An 18,658-nucleotide genomic window follows, 5' to 3' on the forward strand; every position below is an offset into this window, starting at 1 on the left:
ACAAGATAAAGGACAAAAATGGGAGGGACCCAACAGAAGCAGAAGATATCAAGAAGAGGTGGCAAGAATACACAGAGGAATTATACCAGAAAGATTTGGTTATCCCAGACAACCCAAATAGTGTGGTTGCTGAGCTTGAATCAGACATCCTGGAGAGTGAAGCCAAGTGGGTCTTAGAAAGCCTGGCTAACAACAAGGCCAGTGGAGTTGATGGCATTCCAGTTGAACTATTTAAAATCTTAAAAGATGATGCTGTTAATGTGCTATATTCAATATGCCAGCAAGTTTGGAAAACTCAACAGTGACCAGAGGACTGGAAAAGATCAGTTTACATCCCAATCCCGAAGAAGGGCAGTGCCAAAGATTGTTCCAATTACCGTAGAATTGAATTTATTTCACACGCTAGCAAGGTTATGCTCAAAATCCTACAAGATAGGCTTCAGCAGTATGTGGACCGAGAACTCCCAGAAGTACAAGCTGCATTTTGAAGGGGCAAAGGAACTAGAGACCAAATTGCTAACATGCACTGGATTATGGAGAAAGCCAGAGAGTTCCAGAAAAACATCTACTTCTGCTTCATTGGCTACACAAAAGCCTTTGACTGCATGGACCACAGCAAACTATGGCCAGTCCTTAAAGAAATGGGAGTGCCTGACCACCTTGTCTATCTCCAGAGAAACCTATATGTCTGACAGGAAGCAACAGTTAGAACTGGATATGGAACAACTGATTGGTTCAAAATTGGGAAAGGAGTACGACAAGGCTGTATACTGTCCCGCGGCTTATTTAATTTATATGCAGAATACATCATGCGAAAGGCTGGACTGGAGAAATCCAAAGCCGGAATTAAGATGGCCGGAAGAAATGTCAACAACCTCAGATATGCAGTTGATACCACTCTGATGGCAGAAAATGAGGAGGAATTAAAGAACCTCTTAATGAGGGTGAAAGAGGAGAGCACAAAAAATGGCCTGAAGCTCAACATAAAATAAAAAAATCAAGATCATGGCCACTGGTCCCATCACCTCCTGGCAAATAGAAGGGGAATATATGGACGCAGTGACAGGTTTTACGTTCTTGGGCTCCATGATCACTGCAGATGGTGACAGCAACCCCGAAATTAAAAGACACCTGCTTCGTGGGAGGAAAGAGATGACAAACCTAGACAGCATCTTAAAAAGCAGAGATATCACCTTGCCGACAACAAGTCCACATAGTCAAAGCTATGGTTTTTCCTGTAGTGATGTATGGAAGTGAGAGCTGGACCATAAAGAAGGCTGACCGCCTTCAAGAATTGATGCCTTTGAATTGTGGTGCTGGAGGAAGCTCTTGAGAGTCCCCTGGACTGCAAGGAGAACAAACCTAGCCATTCTAAAGGAAATCAAACCTGAGTGCTCACTGGAAGGACAGATCCTGAAGCTGAGGCTCCAATACTTTGGCCATCCCATGAGAAGACTCCCTGATGTTAGGAAAGTGTGAAGGCAAGAAGAGAAGGGGACGACAGAGGATGAGATGGTTTGACAGTGTTATCGAAGCAACCTACATGAATTTGACTCAACTCCGGGAGGGCCTGGCGTGCTCTGGTCCATGGGGTCATGTGGATGCTTCCACACCAGAATCAAAGAACATGAGAGACGCTGCAGACTAAAACAACCAGAAAAATCTGCAGTAGCTGAACATGCCCTAAAACAATCTGGACATAAAATTCTATTTCAAAATACTGAAATACTGGACAACACCAGCAATCATTACGTCAGACTGCACAGGGATGCACCAGCAGAACTTCAACAAAAAAGAGGAAATTGTGAAGCTCAACAAAACTTGGCTCCCAGCTCTCAAAAATACAGCATGCAAAAGGTCAATTAACTCTACCCAGCCACAAGGACAGGGGATCACTACACACAAAGGACCAGCTAATGACACCCATCAACCACAGTGGCAGATAATCTCTTCTCCTTAGCATAACAATATACCCACAACAAAACACACTTATCACCCATCTACAGAAGAAGGCAAAAGCCTATCTCACAGCTATAAATACTGCACTCCCAAGCCAACTACACCAGAGCACAGAGTGCTGTCCTCTGAAGATGCCGGCCACAGAGACTGGCGAAACGTTAGGAAGAACAACCTTCAGAACACGTCCAAAGAGCCCGAAAAACCCACAACAACCATTAAAACATGGCCGTGAAAGCCTTCGCGAATAAACTGCAAGATATTTTGCTCTTGCATAACAGACCAAGGTTGGTTGCTTTAATTGTTTTGGGCAGCAGCATTAGGGCCAAAAACAGGGGAAAACCCCTCAACATTTGTGTATAAAAATCACTGTGTTTTACATTTGGAAAGAATTTCTGCAAATTTTCAACAGAAGTTCTAAAATGTGGAAAATGCACATACTGTACTGTCTCGTCACATCATCTGGGAGGGAGAAAACTTTTGCAATCTTTTCTCTCTCACATGCAAAAAAAATATGCAAAGACGCCATTCCTACTAGGGAATATGCTTTGATATTTGTGCTGCAGCCAAAGATGCATTTAATTCTGTAAAACAGCACCACCTTCCATTACATGTCTTTGGCATTATGATTTAACCCCAAGTAAATTCTTCTTCAAAATGAAGGCCTTCTGGAGGTAATAAAGCACCTGCATGAGAACTTGTAGTACTTGGAGCTATGGGTGGTACAACAGAGAAAAGTATTATAAGAAAATGTGTGGGCAGAATAAAAGGGGATTCAAAGTGTAGAAGAAAACATTAAGATTTAAAAAAAGAACAATGGGAAGCATTGCTTTAATGCATTCCTTTAAGTCTCTGTAACCTTGGGAAATTATTTCTATTGGCAAAAGATTTCTACCATTGATTTTTACAGGAGGAGGGACTTTCCTGTCTGCAAAAGGATATTGCAGCAGAACTGCTGTTGTGTAATAGAATTGCTGGATAGCTCAGTGGTTTAGGAATCTGACAATAGAGCCAGAGGCTGGGAGTTTAGATTCCCCATTTTGCCTCTTTGACAAGGTCATGGATCACACTCTGTGATCCATAGGGTCCCTTCCAGCTCTGCAGTTCTAAGATTATGATAAATGCATCTAAGGAAAGTGGTCTGTCTCTGAGAGCTTAAAGAGCTCTTGATGAAGGCATTTCAATAATATACCTAGTTTCCAGATAGCATAATAATTTTCATATAGGAAATTCCTGCTACCAAATATTTGCTGTAACACACCATGTCATTCAGATTCTGTACTATTGTCAGGATGGAAACATATGCCAAGGTTCCCAAAGGATTCCTAAGAACAAAAAGGGACCCTCAAAGAGCCTCAGAACCTGAAAGTGTGTGTGTTTGTGGGGGGAATAGTTCATCTAGCTTGTGTGGCATATTTTTATGCCAACAGGATTTCAGCCATTATACATAAGCCCTTTCGTTCGTTCGTTTAGTCATTTAGTCATGTCCGACTCTTCGTGACCCCATGGACCAGAGCACGCCAGGCCCTCCTATCTTCCACTGCCTCCCGGAGTTGGGTCAGATTCATGTTGGTTGCTTCGGTGACACTGTCCCCTTCTCCTCTTGCCTTCACACTTTCCTAACATTAAGGTCTTTTCCAGGGAGTCCTCTCTTCTCATGAGATGGCCAAAGTATTGGAGCCTCAGCTTCAGGATCTGTCCTTCCAGTGAGCACTCAGGGTTGAATTCCTTTAGAATGGATAGGTTTGTTCTCCTTGCAGTCCAGGGGACTCTCAAGAGCCTCCTCTAGCACCACAATTCAAAGGCATCAGTTCATCGGCGGTCAGCTTTCTTTATGGTCCAGCTCTCACTTCCATACATCACTACAGGAAAAACCATAGCTTTGACTATTCGGACTTTTGTTGGCAAGGTGATATCTCTGCTTTTAAAGATGCTGTCAAGGTTTGTCATCGCTTTCCTCCCAAGAAGCAGGCGTCTTTTAATTTCGTGACTGCTGTCTCCATCTGCCCTTATAAGCCCTCACTCTATCTAATTATAATGGATGGTGTGCTCTATTGTCATACTGTAGTGTGATCATAGAATGGTGAATCTGCCCTGAAATCCCACCCCTATACCCAACTTCAGTGAATGTCCTGGGGTTCTAGTATGAAACAGGCAGAAAAGCTTCTCCCTATAGCTTCTCTCTGTGCATCATTTTGTACATTTCCACTAGTCTCTCCTTATGGCAGACCTGGGCAAAGTGCGGCCCCGAGGGCCACCTACGGTCCGCGAGCCGCTCCTGTCCGGCCTGCGGACAGTTTTGAACATCAAAACCATTTATAGCCTTTTGTCTAAAATTGATCAGTTGCTTATCTTTAAAATACTGCAAAACCCCTCTTTAGTATTTGTGAAGATTAACAAGTTTAAAATAAAAACAATCATAAAATCACTGTTTCATTTTATTTTTAAGTAAAGTTGGTTCGGCCCCCGAACACAGTTCAGAGTTTTCATGTGACCCCCCCCATAGAAATTAATTGCCCACCCCTGCCTTATGGCAATCTTTCATCATAGGAGAGCTGCTTCAGTCCCTTTTGATTCCCCCTTTCTGTGCCTTTTCCAGTTCTACAATACCTTTCTTTTGTTGTGGTGACCAGATTTCCGGATGTGGATTTGCACTCTAGATTTGTAGAATACTGGCAATTCTTAAGATTCCTTTTCTTCTTACAACCAACATAACATTTGACTTTTTATTAGCAACCCAACAGCGTGTGGGTTATTTACAACAATCCAGGGGCTTCTTTCTTTGGTCAGTTGCTCCCAGCTCAGATCCCATCAGTATGTATGTGAAGTAGAGATTTTCCATGCTAGTATACATCACTTTACACACATTTTACTTCTCTGTACTGTGCAGTGACCTTCAAATTCACTCAAGAGAGTCTTATGTACTCCTCCCTTTGCTTGATATATTAATGTTATGCTTTAATCAATTTTATTCGACTGTGTTATGATATTCAGTTTAGTAATATCAAATGGAATAGAAAATATTTACTGTGTTATATATTTAGCCGATTATATAAGCAAATAGAAAATCATATCTACAGGTAGGCAGAATCCATAATGATTTGCCTTGCGATCTTGAAGTCACCCTCCTGCCCAAACAAATAGATCCAAGGCTCTCATGCAGAGTGGCCCCCAGACTTTTATGGCTCCCTAGATTCTAGTCCAGCTCACTAATTAGTATACCACACTAGGTAAGCTTCTCTCACAAGTTGAAATTAGTATTTCAGTAGTGGTCAGTTGTCCAGATCAGCATAGAATTGGTAATGCTATCCTTTTGTATCTGCAACTATTGGGAGCTTTCACCACATGTGCTTGCCTTGTAGGTCTTGCTCTCAGTGGCAAAACAATAATATGGCAGAGTGTCCTCACATATCCCATGTCCTGGCCCAACTGCGTTGGCTGCCTGTGGCATCCCAGACCAGATTCAAGATGTTACTTTTAACATACAAAGCCAATGATTTAGGACCTTGCTACCTGTCGGAGTGTCTCTGTGACATTTACCACATAACCCCTGCTTGTTTCTCCAAACAAAGGGCTCATGGTGTGTCTTCCCACCAGCAGATAACAATTGGGATGTTCCCCCTTTTTCTCATGCCACCAGTGGATTTCCTTTATCCATGATGTATAAAGAAGTTTAGTCAGACACTTGTCAGATTGCTGCCAACAGAACTTATTTATTGAATTGTATTAACTTTAATCAGAATCACAATGTTATTTATTCAAAGCATATAATCAAATCATTCAAATATCATATATCTTGCCACTTTCACCACCTGCTCTATCTATTTATCTTGACCAGCTTATCTCTATTATTTCTCACTGTCTCCTTGGCTATCTCTCTATCTCTCTCTTGCTTCTTTCTCTCTGCCTTTCTACCTATCTCTCCTCTACCAAAACCCCTCTTATCTCTCCTGACTCCGCCCCTCCACTCCTCTCATAGGCTCATGCAAATGAGAACCAGACTGTGAGTGACACGAGTGACGTGGGGCAACTGTCACAGTCTCCTACAAAAATGCTACTCATTTTACCCAGTCTTACCAGGCATCACTGTTGTAGGTGTGGCCACAGTGAGAGAGGTGAGGAAGGCCTCCACTGGAAGTCAGGTCTTCTCAGTAGTGGCCCCCGTACTCTGGAATGGCCTCCCACTAGAGATCTGTCAGGCCCCCTCTCTTCAGAGTTTTAACAAACAGCTGAAAACCACACTTTTTAAGAAAGTCTTTAAGGATATCTTTCCTCCCCCCCCCCCCGTTACTGTATGTTTTGACCCTGTGTCACCTAAGAGCTGTTGTCATCATTCTGTTTGTTTATTTGGTTTGTTTTACAGGGTCAGGGATTATTTTTATTTATTATGGTTTAGGTGGAATGGATGAGGGGGGTTTAAGGTTCATATGGTACTTTACAGTATTGTAATTATTTCCCAGAGTGGTGGTTTCGACTAAGTTGGGTAGGATACAAATGCTAGAAAAATAAGTAAGTATTTATTTATTTATTGTATTTAAGTAAGTAAGTTTTGGTTTCCTGCTCCAAACTTGACCTGTACTGTGGGTGACAATTTGCAAATTTTATTCAGTATTCTGGGCTTAATTTGCTGTATGTTCTGTTTTTAAGACGGAATTACTAGGGTAAATTTGCTGTTGACATTATGTGTTTACAACAAAACAGCCTTCCACTTTCCTGATAGACTACACCTCCCATAGTCCCCATATGTGGCATGTGATGTGTCATAGATTAGAAGTTTCATGTTATCTGAAAGACACTCCCCCCCCCCAAAAAAAATCTTATCTAGCATAATTTTTTTGTTGGACTGCAATGAAATGCAGGAAGAGTCTACAGAAGTTTATGCTAAATATAATTTGACATTCCTTAACGCAGCGGTCCCCAACCTTTTCAGTCTGCGGACCGGCTGGGGAAGGCGGGGCACCCCTGCATTCGTGTGCATCCGCGAACAAGCGCTCTCTTGCACGAGCGTGCACATGTCTGTGCACATGTGCAAACTGCTGCATGGTGCTTGTCTGGGTACCCTTGCGCTCCTGCACATGAGCAAATGGCAGCACGGTGCTTGTACGGGTGTGCTGGAGGGTGTGCGCAGGCGCAAGGGCTGTGCAGGGGTGAATGCATGGGGGGGTGAGGCAGGAGGTCTGTCTCGGCAGCCCGGTCCGGCTCAGGCCACGGACTGGCACCGGGCCACAGACTGGGAGTTGGGGACCTCTACCTTAAAGAACCACAGGACTTCTCATTGTTTTTGGCTGCAACATGTTTAACACGGTACATCCTTGGAGATTAAGAAAAATACTTATTTTTATGTCATAAAAGTGCTAAAGGGGTTACTGTTTGAACTGTCATTCCAAGAATCAGGCTCTGAAAGAGAAAACACACACAAACATTATTTTTAAAGTTGGGCTCATATTAATAGAGTTGGCAATAGAAAGGCTTCTTCTAGTCCCCTCCCCACTCCTGTGTAAAACTAAAGCTAATTTTATTCCACATGGCTGAGTCATGATCTTATCACCCAAGAACAGACACTTCATAAAGACTGAATTAAACGAATCAATATCTTTTTTTAAAAAAAAGATCAGAAGATACCCCTGTGATACAAAATCTTAACAAAAGCCACTGCAGAAAAAAGGAAACAACTGCTTTACATGACCTTGATAAACACAGCCATAATTGCAACCTTGATGTAAGCCTTCATGAGCATGAAACACAACAGAAGGAAATTGTGCCTCTAGAGCCCCAGGGAAGGTTCTTTGGCACCACTTGACAAGGTTTTGTCACATGTTGTTACTTCCTTTCCCTCTGATGTTGTCCAGTGCCCTAAATTTCTCCCTACATATTTTGCTTGCATTGCTCAGAGAAGTGGCAGGACTTTTGCTTCCTAACCTGAAAATTCGGAAGACTTCAGTATTCATTTCCACATTCAACGATTAGAGAAATCAGTGGAGCTTGCTCTGGGGAAGATGGTTCATGAATTGTGACTTCCACAAGTATTGGTTTCTCAAAAGACAAGGAACATTTCCCTACCTTTAAATAAGATAAGTTTTAAATAACTTTGACTTACATGAAAGGAATTTGAAAACATACAACCAAGATGTATTTCTCTATGAATATAAGAACGTTCTTCCTCTTTATTAGTCCATTGGCATCTAGTTGGATATAAGCTCCTGTTTTGCTTCCTTTTTTGCTTCCTTTTGTGCTGTACTAATCCATCCCAAATCTGCTGATCTTTCAAAACCATCCATCCATCCCTCTAGCTTCTGGTCTTCCTTTGCTCCTTCTTCCTGTGATCATTGATGTATTGCTTTATTTCACCACCCATTCATCTCCGTTTCAGTGTTATTTGTTCTTTTACATCAGGTTTTTTTTTGTCCTTTGTTGAATAACTTGATTTCTTACTTTATCTATTAGTCTGATACTAAATACCTATCTTTCCATTCCTCTTTGAGCTTTTTTGCAAGCTTTTCCATTATGTGCAGTATTTTGTTAAAGTTCAGCATAGGTTAGTACTAGTAACACACATTGATTATAAACTCATCTTCTTGATTTTAAAGGGTTTTTTGTTTTTGTTTTTAAGAATTGCATTTTGTCTACCAAAAGCTGATCATGCAAATCTTATTTGTCTCTCTGCTTCTGCTTTCTTATTGAATTTCCCACACTGTGATATTTGCACAGGGTACCTATATATTTTGTACTTCTTCATAGTCTCTGTGAATGCACACTAATGGGTTAATCTGCGATTGCACAGAGGTTTCTAAAATTTTCTAGAGCTTTATCACGCGCTCGCCAGGACCACCCCCCTAGTACACGTGGTCCACCCGTCCTGGCGATGGCCTAGTTCCTTTTTGTCGCTGCTGAAGTTTAATCTCTCGACGAGCTCTCCATTCGCCTTGCTTTCGATTTCTTTCTAAACATAAAAATACAGAGGGAAAATAGTAAGACACTTTTCATCTTGTTTCTCCCTCTCCTGATCGCCTTCCCCTTCTCTTTCCCTTCCCTTCTCGCCATTTTATGGCCCCCCACAGGACCGTTCAAACGGTGCACCTCCTGCCCTAACAAGATTCCCTTTTCTCATGGACACAATTCCTCTCTCTTTTTTCTTGGGGAATCACACCAGCCTTCTTGTCAGGCCTGTAGAAACCTTACTAAACAAACCCTAAAACAAGCCCCTCAGATCCTTCCTCTGGGAACGCTCCCTCTGTCCATTACCACCTTCAATGGAATCCACTTCGGCTCCTCAACCTCCAGCAATTTCCACAGATGGCTTCTACTTCTCTGATTCCGAAATTGACTCCTTCGAGACCTAAGTTGAAGTCAGCATCGAAATCTAGGACCTCGGAATTGACATTGAAATCAACACTGATGTCAAAAACAACTCCAGCATCTGATCATTGTAAGCCCACAAAGAAAAAAGAGAAGCCATCAATAGACTCTTCTTCTACTCAATCCAGGTTTCCCTTGCTCAGCCTGCGCCTTCTGTTCCCATTCAAGACCAGCCGACCATATGTCTTGATTCACCTTCCACAGATGACGTCTCCATTCCTCTGCCATCTGGACATCCATCATCTCCTCTACTTACACACTCATCAGACTGGCCTAATACTTCTGCCGAGGTAACGTGATTCCTCAGTTGGCATACTTGAGCCCCAAATCTGTGGGTTGCTCTGTCTCCATTTTTGAGTCCAATTCAGCCTCTCCCTTAGCTGACACATTGCCCCCGTGCAAACGATCTCAAAAAACTCACTATATATCAGAGACTTGCCAATCCCAATGCCGAACATGCACAACCTCCAATACCATTGGGGTTGAGGGCATCCCATGATGCTCAGGGTCGCTACCGCTGCCCAAAATGGGTCATTCTGTATGGGTCATTTCTCCTCCTTTTCCTGATCAAGGCTGGGGGATGGGGGGGGAGGCTTGCTTCTACCTCGGCTTGAAGGGTTACAGGATCTAATATGCTTTCATTAACTCGTTACTCGTTACACCCAGTTTTCTTCTGTGTCATTGTTTTAGGTCCATCAAGGTTTCTTTATATAAAACATATATCTTGACTTACTTAGAGTCCTGGTCAGGATATTTTCCAAAATCCTTCTGTACTCTGCAAGGGGTGTCCCAGCTCTTTGCCCAACATGGCTTCCTCCTCAATCTGTGCACTCAGATGAGACTTCGGGGGGGGGGGGAGAGCAGCTTCCACCAACTTCACTCACCTTTCTGTCACCTCTGCTGCTTCAGACACTGCTTTTCTAGTGGACCATCCATTTGCCCCCTACATTGGGGGCTTCAAAACTGAGGGGTCCCGGTCAGTTTCAGGAGCACTCTTGAAACCCAACTGGTCTCATCATGATGAAATACCATGAGAATATTACTGTCTTCAAATAATTCAGCATTACTTTTTTTAATTAAATGATGTTCTATATGATGGGATGTCATCTGTTGCCACTTCAATCAAAGTCTATTTATACTGATTTATACTGGTATAAATGGCTTAGTTGGTGTAATTGCTGCTAATTAATGAGTTGCTGTTGGATGTCAAATCACATGAAGCACACAACCAGGAATGTGAATGGCAACTCATTAATTTGTGGCAATTTATGGCATTAAATTTTCCTGGCATAACCCTACAACACCAAATACTGGCCATATATGCTTGCACTGTAGTTTCTTTGTAAACTGGATTTCTGAAATGCAGTGTAGTCCATTAAATCAATATCAGTTCACTTCTTCATAAATATATACCTTATGTCCACTGTTCCAATTCCATAATTCATAATGTTGTATTAGTAAATTCTGCTTCCTTTTCAGCTGACATCCTTAGTGACAGATGAATGTGATGTGAAGAAGTACAGAGAAAATTAAAAGAATCTGTTTAGTCAGTAGTGAAGGATCTGTTTAGTCAGTAGTGAAGGATATTTTTGTAAAAATTCAGTCTGCAAGGTGGGGTGTTCTATAATGCAGAGCTTCCAATAGTTAGACAATCTGAGTAAATAATGCTTTAGTAGAGGAAAATTTATTACACCAACAAAACTTTTTTTCTGAGAAACTATAATTTCATATAAACCCAGAGCTCTATAAAATATTACAAGGGGAAAGTGTCACCACATCTGAACCTTGGGGAACAGATATGAGAGACAACAGCAAAATCTGGTTGAATGTTATTACTTGTTGCTATTTTTTGTGTTGGATGAAAAACATCACTATGTAGAGAAGTATTGCTGTAAAGAACCAGTGAGTTGGTGGGAAATTCAGATTGCTCTTCCAGATCACATATTGACTAAAATTCAGAAATGGAGAACTCCCACCACTGCTTTTTGAATGCTGCTGCTTTTCTCCTTATTCATGTATGTTCTGTGCCATCACGTTGGAACCAATTTATAGTGACCCTAAAAGGGTTTTCAAAGTAAGTGAGATATTTAAGAAATAGGCTTATGAGTTTCACTCCCCTAGTCAGTTTCCATGACTGAGTGAGGATTCAAATCCTGTTCTCCAGAGTCTTAGTCTATCACTTTATCCACTACACCACACTGACAATCATCATGTTGAGGTAGAGCAACAACTGCTGTTATTGTTCACATATATAATTACAGTAATGTGTTTTACTTAGAAAGTGGTTGCAGTGATACAAGAGCCTGGTTTCTACCCCAATTCTGAATACATTACTTAGAAGCAAACTCTATTAAAATTCCTTCTGGTTTCTGGTAACCAAATATGATTAGGATCCATGTACAGTGGTACCTTGACCTACGAACTGAATCCGTATTGGAATGGTATTCGTAAGTCGAAATGTTCGTAAATCGAAGCACCATTTCCCATTGAAATGCCTGGGAACGGGATTAATCCGTTCCAGCATTTAAAAAACAACAACAAGAAAAATAAAAATAAACAGAGCAAGTCCCATGCTGGGACTGCAAAATAAATACAGTTGTGCCTCGCTTAACGAGCGCACCGTTTAACGACGAATCCGCATAGCGATGCGGATAGCGACGTTAATCCTGGAACGGATTAACGTCACTATGCGGGGCACCACTGTAAATAAACCCAAAAACAAAACAAAGCAACACAGGACAGAAACATAACCCCCCAGTCCAAACCCACCCTCCAAAACCCACCCAGAACAGTTTTTTTAAAAAAAGGAAAAAGCAGCACCTTACCAATCTGAAGCCTCCTCAGCCTCCCGGGCTTACACTGCTGCTGTGATCGCCGGGGGTGAGCAGCTGAAGCGCCCGGCCAGCTCAAGCTTCCCGGCGCTGGGCTTCTGCTGCTTCCGCCGCCCCTGCTAGAGCACTCAGGAGGCTCAATCCTCCTGGCTCTGGGCTTCCCCCAACGCATCCATTTCTCTCACTGTTGGGGCAAAAGAGCTACAAAGAAGCAGTCTCTTCATCACCAACAGTTAGTACAGTAAATTCAAATTTCTTGCCCCTTCCCCCTGCCTTTTTGTGTTTGTAAGTCGAAGCTCTGTTCGCAAGTCGAAGCAAAATTTTGTGAATGGAGCAGTTCGTAAGTCCAAATGTTCGTAGGTAGGGATGTTCGTAAGTCGAGGTACCACTGTATGCATTTAGGGAAGAAGATCACAGAAAACAACACAGCAAATACTTTTAGACCACTAGGATGTTGCTGTTACTACAATTTGGCAAAAAAGAGGATGATTCTGGGGCATGTTGAAGGGCAGAACTTCACTGGAGTCCCACAATCACAGAATGAATTGTGATTTGAATGCAAAATGAGCCCTGTGCACAATCACAAATAAACTAAATGGCTGTTGCCCAGTAGGCTTATAGCAGGCATAGGAACATCTTGTGTTTAAAAAATAAAGTCATTCAGAAATTCAAAATTACTATGCAAGTAAAACATATGTCTAGGTGATGGTTTTGGCAGCATATGGACCATTGGAAAAAATATTTCTGGAAAAGAGAACTCCTTAGTAAATGAAATACTTATTTTGTGGTCATAGTATATACATTATTTGAAAATGTGAACAATTCTGTTACAAGCTGCAGCTGGTGCCCATTACTTCTCTTAATTTTTTTCTCACACAATTCCATTTATTTATTGGAATTGTGAGTAGTTCTCTTGCTCGGAATAGCTAGGAACAATTCTTGAGTGATTTTATAACTGGATATGTTTTTCTTCTTGGAAAAAACATATCTTGGAAAAACATATCTTGTCCACTTAATATAGCGTTATTAGTAAACATTTACTACCTTTTTGTTGCCATTTTTAAAATGCGACTAATTTTGCAAAACTCATACTTTTATGTAGGCTATTTTGCAAAATTAATGAGAAAGCAAGGCATATTGCCTCCATATTGTTTTTCATAAATCAGTAAAGAACAGAGGAAATGTGATCTTGTTATGAATAAAGGTCAATTCAAACCCTCATTAGATTAGGAAATAACAGTTTATATTACATAAGGCACTGTCTCCTTGCTGTTAGATATTAGTATTTATATCCTACTGTTTGTTTGCAAGACTCTGAACGCTTACTGATTAGAGCTTCTTGTCCAGGCACTGATCAGACCCTCACTTCTTTAATTTCAAGCTGTGCAGCAAAATTGGTGCTACCTGATTAACGCATGAGTAAGAGAACATACAGGGCTGTCGGGCTGTCATTCCTATAACACTGTGCTGTTTGTTACCATGAAGAAAAACTCTTAACATTTGGGCTTGTCAGACCACTATAATATCAATTTGATGCTCAGGGTATTACATGGAAGCATGCATAATTGCATAAGCTTGGACTAGAGCATAGAGGACTGAAAATGAGCCACTAATTAGATTCCTTATGCATTTCTTTTTGGATGAGATACATGGTCCTTTCACCCATATATTTTATCTTGATAACTCTTTGAGATAGTATAAGTTTCTTAGATTATGCATGCCCAGAAACTTACAATCAACAACTTCCTGACATGTCCCTATAGTTCAATTTGTTTGAAATGTTTTTTTATTCATAGTTGCCTGCTTGATTTCACTGCCACTCCTTACATTTTATTTTCAGTGGGATACAATCTGCTGTTCAATATGTTCAGTTGAAGTAGATGGATCTTCTCATTTCATATTTGTTGGCAGCGTAGAATCACAGAAAATAAAATATACTGTCCACTGCCAGGTTGACATATTGGATTCCCATAAGATGATGTCTTGAAGAATGTATCATGTGACATTCTCAGTTATTCATAGATGGTGGAAATGTTTTAAGCTTATAATTCATTGTACTTGTTATTTAAAAAAATTAGTTGTAGCAGTTCTTATTGCAGACCACTCAAAAAAAAAAAGGAGTAAAATGCTGCTTGTAACAATTGGTTTGTGTATTTCAAAATTAGATTCAGAGTGTGTCTACACAGTGGGAAAAATATGAATGGTCCATTGTGAAATCACATCAAGATGTTATGTTTCCCTGGGTTAATTCACTTCAGCCAACCACACAGGAGTCAGAAGAGAGATGGGAGGAAGTTGGCATTCAGCCTTGTTTGCAACTTGTTAACCATTTGAATTGTCTCCTCAGATCAGGTTCTTCTTTGTGGCCTCTGTGAATGCATACAATTGGGTTGTTCTGCACCTGCACAGGACCTCTCAGAAGTTTCTAGAGCTTAAAGACATGATTAGTAGGATGTTCCCCCATGGAGTACATGCTCCGCCCGCCAGAAATCCCTCAGTTCTTTTTTGCTGCCACTTAGATTGGACCTATTTCAGGATGTTCGATCGTGTTATTGTTGAGATTATTGATCATTGAGATCCTTTCTTTATTTTTCAATCATCTTTCTTTGGACGTTTTCCCCTGTGAGTTATCCATTGTCCCCTTTCAATTTACTCATTTTTCAGTCTTCCTGTGGTATTTTCCCCCTCCCCCACCTTTCTCCATTCTCTTTCCCTGACCTTTTGTGGCCCCTCCTGGGCCTTCAAGTGGTGTGTGCTCTGCAGGAATAAGATCCCACTTACCAACAGACATGACTGTTGCACCGCATGTCGATCCCAACCAAATCAGCTCTCAAACGCACTCTTCTCCCACCTGTCCAAGAACACTCTCAATCCAAACAGGCGAGACAATCCTCCAAACAATCTCGACACCAAACCTCTCTATGAGTTACTACCACTTATAAGCATCCTCCCCCTCATCCTACCAGCACTGAACAACGTACTATTCCACAGTTACCACCTACCTCGGTATCTACGACTAAATCTCCACATCTATCACCATCTTCAGACTCTTCTTTTTCCATTCCTGATTCCAACTCTGAAGTTTCTCAAGAATCTCCCCCTAATCTACCTACCCCTTCTTCTGATATCACCGAGAATCATGGACCTTCCCCATCAGAAGAGTTTACCTCCTACTCTCAATTAGTGATACAAACGGCAAAATCCTTACAATTAGACATAGAAGAACCACCACCTCAAAAACAAGATCTGGTCTTTGACAGCCTTAATTATTATTTATTTATTTATTTAATTTATATCCCGCCTATCTAGTCCGATGGACTACTCTAGGCGGCCAACAACAAAGATAAAATACAATAAAATAAAACAACAGATTACAGAAGAATTAGAATAAAGAAACAATAAAGGGGAAAAGAAAATCAAAAATAATCTGGTGAGAAGGCCTGCCGAAACATCCAGGTCTTTAATAGATTCTTAAAGGTGCCCAGCGAGGGAGCTCCGCGAATACCAGGAGGTAAGTTATTCCACAAGCGAGGAGCCACTGCCGAGAAGGCCCTATTTCTTGTTTTCTCTTTTCGGGCCTCCCTCGGCGTTAAGCTCCTCAGCCTCACCTCCTGGCTCGCCCGTGTGATCCGGGTAGAACTTGGTGGGAATAGGCGTTCCGCCAGGTATCGAGGCCCTAAACCGTTTAGGGCTTTATACGTAAGCGTTAACACTTTGAAGTCGATGCGGAACCTGATGGGCAGCCAATGCAATGCAGCCAGAGTGGGCGAAATATGTTGGAATTTTTTCACTCCACTGAGTAATCTGGCCGCCGCATTCTGCACCACCTGTAATTTCCGCAGCAATCTCAAAGGAAGCCCCACGTAGAGCGCATTACAGTGGTCTAATCTTGAGATTACGAGCGCGTGTACTAAGGTGGTGAGCGCCCCCACTTCCAGGTAGGGCCGCAGCTGGGCTATCCGCCTGAGATGAAAAAAGGCGGTGCGGACCACCGATGCCACCTGTGATTCCATGGAAAGCACCGGGTCCAGGACAGGATACCACCTAATCAGGACAGGATACCACCTTTCAGCTTGACATTCATCCTTGCTATGCTTGAATTGGTGGAAGAATCATGGGACAAACCCCCTTCCTCACTACAAATCACGAGGAATGAAGAGAATCATTACAAGACCCACGGTCCCGACACAGTGTTTCTCTCTAAACATCCTACACCGAACTTGATCATTGTTGAATCCAGTCAGTCCAGAGCACGTAATAAATCATCTGTAGCCCCTACTAACTGGGAAGGGAGAAAACGCCTATATTCTCTTACATCCTTCCTTATGAGGGTTGCAAACTACCAAGCCGGAATGGGTGCGCACCGTCGCCAACTGTGGAACAAAATTCTACCCATACTCCAAGCGGCTCCTGACACTTCCAAGACAGAAGCCCTAAACATCCATGCCGAGGCTACAATCCTGGCTAAACAACAAAGGATTGCATCTTGCCATACTATGGACACCACTTCTAAGGCTATGTCAACTTCTATCGCCCTAAGACGACAAGCCTGGCTGAGATCTGCCGGCATCTCAGATGATACCAAATCACGAATTGAATACCTTCCATTTGATGGTGCTGGTCTCTTTAACGCAAAGACGGATGAAGTACTGTAATGGATAACCTTCATAAAATCCGTAAATCAGCATGCTCATATTCTACCTAACAACCTTATCACTACCAGCACTCTCAGTCTTGCAGGCAGCCTTTCTTGCAACAGCCTTTTCAACAATACCGATAACTGTACCAACCATACAAACCTATGACAGATCCTATTCCAGCTCATCAACATCACCTGCTTTTTGACCCCAGCAGCAACAGACCCATCATCAGCCCTTTCAACGCCAACAAAAGAAGGGTAAGCAATATCCATAGACCCCTTCTATCTGCATTCCAGACCAGCTTACATCCCTTCATCAGCTCTTGGTCTTGAAGCACTAATGACCAGTGGGTCCTTTCTATTATCAAAAGAGCTATTTTATTGAATTTGATCGTACTCCACCACCTGGACCCATTAAGACTACTCTATACTCACTGGCTCTCCAAGAAGAGGTTTCACTTCTTCTACCAAAACATGCCGTACTTACAGTCCTTTCCTCTGCCTTGCATGATGGATTTTACTTGAGATACTTTACAGTTCCCAAAAAGGATTGAGTTCTCCATACTATTTTCTATCTTAGACACCTCAATACATTCATTCAACCCAGATGCTTCAGAATGCTGACACTCAATACTATCATCTCTCTCCTTTCACAGGGAGACAGATTTGTCCTCATTGACCTCCAGGATGCGTACTTCCGCATTTCCATCCACCTGCATCATCACAAATTTCTTCGATTCCAATTCGACAACATCTCATACCACTTTTGCTCCCTCTCGTTCGGACTTTTCATGTCACTGAAAATTTTTACCAAATATATGGCACCAGTTCCTGCCTATCTCCGTCTTCAAGGTATCTCCATAGTCCCCTATATAGACGACTGGCTGACAGTTGCTACCTCCTATTACAGTGCTGTCAGAGCTACCCAATTCACTTTCGATACGCTTCAAGACCTTGGGCTCAAGGTGAATCTTGCCAAATCCCATCTCGAACCTTCACAGACCGCTACCTATATCAGAGCGTAATTCGACTCCCTACAAGCCAGAGCCTTTATCCCTCAAGGAAGAATCACTGAACTGAGATGAACAATCCAACCATTCCAACCTCTAGCCTCGGTATCAGCCCATCAAGCCCAGCACCTTCTTGGGCTCTGGCATCCACAACCGCTGTTATCCAACATGTGAGACTCAAAATGAGGTCCCTTCTATCATGGTACCTATCATTATTAAATCCCATGGTAGACTATCCATCCAAACACATCACAGTAACACTCAAGCTCACCTGTCAACTCACCTGGTGGTCATCTCTTTCCCACTTACTTTTTGGCAGACCCTTCCAACCTATACAACTCATGATACAGGTCACCACTGACGCCAGCCCCTTGGGATGGGGAGCCCATTGTCGACATTACAAAATCCATGGCCTAGGGACAACATGAGAGAAATTCTTACCTATCAACATCTGAAATGCTTAGCAATCATCAAGGCTTTTCATGCCTTCTTACCTTTCATTGCAGGACAAGCCGTACATCTCGTTACAGACAATACAACAGCTCTTTGCTATATAAACAAGCAAGGAGGCACCCACTCCCTCTCATTACTATACAGTATCTGGCTCTGGGAATGGTGTTACCTACACCGCATCTTCACAGTAGCTGTCCTCGGTGCCACAGACGACAACCTTGTAGCAGACCATCTCAGTCACCTTACCACGTGAACACATGAGTGGTCACTAGACAATGGCATTTTCGATCTGCTTTGCCCCAAGTGGGGTGTTCCATCCATCAATGTCTTTGCTTCCGAAACCAACACCAAATGTCAGAGATACTGCTCTTGAGCCAGTACCGACAGGAACTCACTCAGAGATGCCTTTATGA

General features: G+C 42.2%; 1 protein-coding gene and 1 long non-coding RNA gene across 2 annotated transcripts in view; one reads left to right on the forward strand and one right to left on the reverse strand.

Annotated features, from left to right (window-relative positions):
* Positions 1–18,658, forward strand: part of CAMK1D (calcium/calmodulin dependent protein kinase ID) — a 269,715-nt gene that overhangs the window by 76,175 nt on the left and 174,882 nt on the right. The window lies entirely within an intron of this gene.
* LOC144589499 (uncharacterized) lies at positions 8,832–18,207 on the reverse strand. Its single transcript, XR_013545646.1, has 2 exons — positions 18,076–18,207; positions 8,832–8,896 (listed from the first exon to the last, which is right to left on the reverse strand). It is a non-coding gene; the product is annotated as an uncharacterized LOC144589499 (long non-coding RNA).

The sequence above is a fragment of the Pogona vitticeps genome, chromosome 5, assembly GCF_051106095.1.
Source record: "Pogona vitticeps strain Pit_001003342236 chromosome 5, PviZW2.1, whole genome shotgun sequence".
In the NCBI taxonomy this organism is placed as follows: domain Eukaryota; kingdom Metazoa; phylum Chordata; class Lepidosauria; order Squamata; family Agamidae; genus Pogona; species Pogona vitticeps.